Here is a 6,000-nt window from a genome sequence, read left to right as displayed (position 1 = left end):
ATTCATCACGCAAGTTGACAGCGCCCAGAGCCAGAGGATGAGCACCAGGCTCAGTCTTTCTGTTTCACCCAGTAAAATGATCGATGCTGCTAGGACTGAGTGGGAGAGAAGCAGGGGAGGGAAGCAGGGAAATGAAATGGGCTTGTCTTCGGTGAGCTTGGGCAACAGCTCAAAGTGTCTGTCTGAGACTCCCAGAGAAATATTGCACAATGATTTTGCTTGTTCCTGCTCGCAGCCTCCTGGCTCTCAGTCAAGAAAGGCTCTACCTTCAACGGTTCTCTTTGTGGAGGCGAGGCAGCGTGACAAATTGGAGCAAGCACACAGTTGTAAGATTTTTGCACAACTTTCTCTGGGCTGTGTTTTCCCATCCATGGAATGGCCCAGCTTAGAGAGGATTTTATTTTATTTTATTTTTTAATCAGAAATTTTATTTTAGCTTATAAAACAAATGCCCATGTCTTTCTCTTTTTAACAAGACTTATTTTATTTTTGAAATGTGTGTGTCTCTGCACATGTGTGCTGAAGGAGGCCAGGAAAGAGAGCCATTGCTTCTGGAGCTGGACCCAGAGGCCGTTGGTTGTGAGTTGCCTGACACGGGGGCTGAAAAGCAAATTCTGGTCCTCTGCAAGAACAGTCAACACCCTTAACTGCTGAGCCATCTCTCCACCCTCTGTGCCTCTATTATTCTGAATTTTAGAACAATGATTTTTTTTTTTAGAATAATAGCTTTTAGATTCTAAAAGCTAGTGTACAGAGACTCCTTACAGTTGGTGAAACCCCAGCCAAGACAGTTAGAGTTCTCTGTGGAACCCTCTTCCACCCTGCACTAGAGACAGAATCTAGTCTAACTACCACTAACTAGCCACTTGCTCAACTCCGTATGTATGTAGCATCTCTGGTCACTTCAAGTCCTTTCCAGTCTCTGGATGAGAGACCTTAATTATTCCCAGAGCTGCTAACTATGTTTCCTAGTAAAACATGGAACATCCCATAATGATCAGTCCACGGAACTCTTATCCTCAGGAGCAAGCCAAATTCCTAGGCATTGGGCAGGATGGGAATGTTAACAGCCTCATAGCTCATTGGTGTAAAGACTCTTATGAGTACCTAAATAACTGGTGATTTCCCAGAGCCTGGAGCTCCCAGCTCCCACTAGCTGGGAATGTGAGAACATACAGAGTCCATTGATGTTCAGGGAGAGCCTGTGGACCTTATCAACATGTGCCCACTGTGGGCCACAATGCTGCAAAGAAGGGAGAGGCCCCTTCCTTCAGGTGTTGATGTCCTTTCCTTGTTGGTTGGTAGCATGTACTGCCAGATCTATGAACTCATCAGAACTGCTTCTTGTCTCCTTGAAGTCTCCCTGATCCGGTACTAAGTGGCAGCTGGCTGGTCACTAAACTCAGTGGCTCCTCTCAACTCTTCTCCCCGAAGCCTCTCCCTACTTGTCTTGTCCAAGGTCTCTTGATTCCTGTTTTATATATTGAGCTCTGATTTCCTGGTCTCCATTGTGTTGCTTGGATTAGCTCCCAAGCTTACTCTCCTCTGCCTGTACTCACCAAGTCTTCTTGGAGTGTGTGATTATCCAGTCATTCCTAGAGTATGATGGCCTCACAGGACTGACATATTCTATGACCTTCATTCTTTGTTCCCCTGACATTAGCCCCTAGGCAGGGAAGGTCCTGTCTCATTTCCCTACCACCAAACCTGTCCTGTGGTCCAAGTCACCAAGCACATTATGTCCTATCCTTTGGCTTGAACCTCTGTCTTAGCTGATTCCTTTCTATGTGTTCTGTTTGGAAAAATAAGGTCCTGCTTACCTCACTATACAAACTATGTTCCCCAGGGACTGGAGTCCAGTGGGAGCTCCAATCCCTGAATCCCAAAGCCTTGGCCATTTTTGGCCCAGGTCAGGCTATGGCTGCTAATACCGCATCCATGGCCTTAACTTCTAATTTGGGCTCTGAGTTCTTGACCTGTCCATCTCTGGTCACAGTACTTTGTCTTTCTGCAAGGACTATCTGTTGCTAGGTTTGCCTAGCAACCTGCTGCATCTCACTGATGGATACCAGGACAATCTTATATTCCAGCAGCTGAATTAATAGTGAGGTCATCATTTACTTCAGGTCAACAGTTTACCACATTGTGATAGAAGGACCAACTAGCCACCCCCTCATCTTCTAGGACCTTGGGATCCTTAACTGTTTCTGTACATCCAGATGGCCAGTAGGTCAGGCAGGCGATGGATGACTGGGACAGCAGCGGATACCTCAGGAGATCTTAGGGGCTGAGATGAGAGACCTTAATTATTCCCAGAGCTGCTAACTATGTTTCCTAGTAAAACGTGGCACATCCCATAATGATCAGCCCACAGAACTCTGATGTGAAGCAGCATTTACTGCCTCTGCTCTCATCACTGGCTTGAACCAAGCCAAGCCTACCCTAAGCAATGCAGTCTTCTGAATTCCACAGGGGAATACGATGGTGAGAGGTAGGCACAGCTTTGCCCCTGGCACATAGAGGAGGCATCTTTTGTCTAAGGGCCCGAACCTCCCAGTCCAGCAAGCCTTCCACCTGGGTTTTAGTCTGTCTAGTCCAGAAAGGTTCAAACACTGGAGAAGACATCTTAGAAAATGTAGCAAGGGATATGGACCTGGGCTTTTGTCTCCTCAACTGATACCTGAGCAGGAGATGAGTTCCGGAAGGAAGGTCACTTAGGAGTCCTTCAAGTCCTGTATAATTTTACAAATTTTACGGGCTCTTTCTGATGAGTGACCGGCTTTTATGTCTTTCTAGAAATGTTTTTCTCTCCCCTCCTGGAGACATGTTCAGAGAGGAGATACCCAAATGATAGATGCTCTCCAAATATCTAGATGCAAGAGAAAAAAATCTATATGAGGAAAACTTTAGAGCGCACAATGCATGTCCCCATGGAAACAATCTTTAGAACACACTAGAGAGGCAGAATCATTGTTAAAGTGGGCCTTATTCTGCAGGTATCTTATCACAAAATTCAACTTTAGACCCTTCAGTCATGAAACCTTTAAATGCTAGGGTTGTCATGAGCACATAGCCCGTGCTGGTTCTCAGGGAGGCGTCCTCATACTCACTTAGCATTCCTTAATGAGGGTGACACTTTCATTAAGCAGTTTACTGTTTCCCCCAGTGATTAATTCAGAATCAGTGAGAGGTAAGGTTAACATTAACCTATTAACCCGCAATTTTACTAAATTATTCCACAAGTTATTATTATTATTATTATTATTATTCTGCCTGAGTGTTGGAAGAATACAGAAGAGGGACATTTTAGTCAAAATGTGCACCAGAAGAGAGAGAGAGAGAGAGGCCTGTCTTTTATATGGTGTGGAAAGAAAAAGACAAGCTGATCTTCTTTATATAAAAGCAGTCTTTCTTCCTTTTCTGTCCTAATACATGTGAAAAGATTCCTCCGATGCAGACACACTCAGTCAGTGGCAATGATTCATTGTGGCTGTTTAAACCAAACCTCTGAGGACTGCTGCGTTAGTTACTTTTCTGTGGCTGTAATAAAACACCATGACTATAAGCAAGTTAAGGAAGAAAGGGTTTATTTTAGCTTATGGTTCCGGAATGATGAATTCCATTATGTTAGGGAGGGCATAGCAGAGGAAGCTGGCTGATCACATTTTCTTCCTTTACAAACAGAAAGGGAGAGAGAAGGGGCAAGGTGCAGTGTTCGTACTACCCTGCTTTAAGCTCTGGGCAGACTGAGCTACCAGCCACCGCCCTGGTTCCCTTGGATCTGCGGATAAAAGACACACACACACACACACACACACACACACACACACACACACACACACACACACACGGGGCTCATTTTTAACCTGCCTTCTGGCTCAGCGACTGGGCTTCTCTAAACCTTCCGCAGCTAGCGTGCTTTTTCCTTTATTCCTGGTTCAACACTCTAAATCTACCCTTAGCTTAGTTGCCCAGTTACCTCTCCTTGCTCAACACCTTACATCTGCCCTCAGCTTAGTTGTGTTTCTAATCTCCCAATTGGGGAAGGGGTCACATGGCTGGAGACTCTCTCTCCCTCTGAAGCATGGTGAATACCCTTTCTTCTTCCTGTGTCTCCTGTCCTGCTTGTGGGGGACCTGGAAGTCCCGCCTCTTCCACCCAACCATTAGCTTGTGGCATCTTTATTGATTGATCAAGAACCAATTGGGGAACAAGATCTTCAGTGTTCACACAGCAAGGCTATATAGAGCCATTCCCAGCGGCATACTTTCTTTAGAAGGCTTCATCACCTAAAGTTTATATAACCTCCTTAAGCATCACTGGGAACTGGGGAAAGTGTTCAAATACATAAACCTACTGGGGACATTTCTAATTCAAACCACCACAGTTGCTAATAGACAGTTTGTCCCAAAGGTTTCTAAAAGTATGTCAGAAAATGGCAATGACTCTTTCAAGTGAGTTCTCAGTGACAGGGTCACCAGAGTCTGGATGCTGGCCTTGAACCCTGGAGTGTCTGCCCAGAGTCTTTTAGGATTCTCACAATGCCTGTCTATTCTCAGGTTCCGGCCTTCATGGAAAAAAGCTGTGTGCCATCTGATCCTGTGTTTGGGGAATCAGGAACTCTGAGATATATACCTTGAAGTCCAAAAAGTGCCTGCATCCCTTTCCATGAACTTCATATGAGACAGAAGAGCACGTACAGACAAACAGGAGCATCCTCCCAAGCACTTCATCTCTAGATGCTATGCACTGGGTAATAGTACGTCCATGTCATGTGAATGGGTACCACACAGCATTGTTCAGGGAGTGAGAGCAAGAGCAAACAGTCTATTTATGTTCAGTATGAACTCAAATTTCTTCCATATGTTTTTGATGCATGGATGATTGTGTCCATGGATGTAAAATCAGGATGCAGAGAGCTAGAGAGCTCATTATACTTGATGATGTATATGGGCTCAGGGAGAAGAAAGCCAATTTTTTTTAAAAACCTGAAACACAAGCCAAGCCTCTTTCTTTCTTGATTTCATTTCTTTCTGCAAATCCCTGCCAAGCATGTACTAGGCACTAGGCATTCTCTCCAGTGCCAGAAGTGTTCCCACTGTATGCCTCCTACCCATCTCTAGGGTTTCCCCTTGCTCCTGCCTTAGGCACCAGATCCTCCCCCCAACCTCCATCTATTGCTCTGTGATCTGCACACCTGTGTTAGATGGCAGTTTCCTCAGAAAAGAGCCTTTCCCTCTAGGGGGGAGGGAGAGGCTCTGGAGATTTAAGAAGTAGACAGAAGGTCACAAGTCTGGAAAAGTGTAAATTCTCAGAGGCCCTTCCCCAGCTTTACAAAAGGAATAAGGCAGCTGAGAGAAGACTGTGGCCAACAGGGCTGCAGAACGATTTAGCCTGCAAGCCGTGCAGAGAACTCCAGGCTTGGAACTTTGGGGAGTCCTCACTCGTGTTTCTTGTGGTGCAGCTGCTTTGAATTATCTCCATTCACCCATACCCTTCATAATAACCCGAATGCAAACTCATTGGTTTTCCAAGTTAGACTTCAGTGCAATCATTAACTGTGGTCTGTGATGGGTTCCCTATCTAGGGTTCCCACATGTACATATGTGCATGTGTGTGTGTGTATTGTCTCCCCAGGAAAAGTCGGTGTCATATAACAATCTATTCTCAAGAAAGTTCATGAGTTGTTTGTACCTTGGTGCACATGTGAGTGGCCACATGGCTCTTCTTAGAAGAATTAGCATTTTCTATCTTGTGTTTACTGTTGCATCAAATGACTGCAGTCATCAATCTGCAGAGGAGATAGTTTCAAAGACTTCCCACATAATCTTTACCTCCAACCATCTGTTGGGTATTGAGCACCCACTTACACTATAAATGAGATTGGCCCCTTGTTGGCTTCTTCTTGTGTGTGATCAAAACAACAAATGGAATTGAAGGACCTCAACTACAACATGTAAGCATTGCTCTTAGACTGACAACACAGAGAAGCTGACAACC

The sequence above is a fragment of the Mus musculus genome, chromosome 9 (assembly GCF_000001635.26).
Source record: "Mus musculus strain C57BL/6J chromosome 9, GRCm38.p6 C57BL/6J".
Lineage (NCBI taxonomy): Eukaryota > Metazoa > Chordata > Mammalia > Rodentia > Muridae > Mus > Mus musculus.
The sequence above is the reverse complement of the archived record's forward strand: the minus strand, read 5'-3'. Positions refer to the sequence as shown.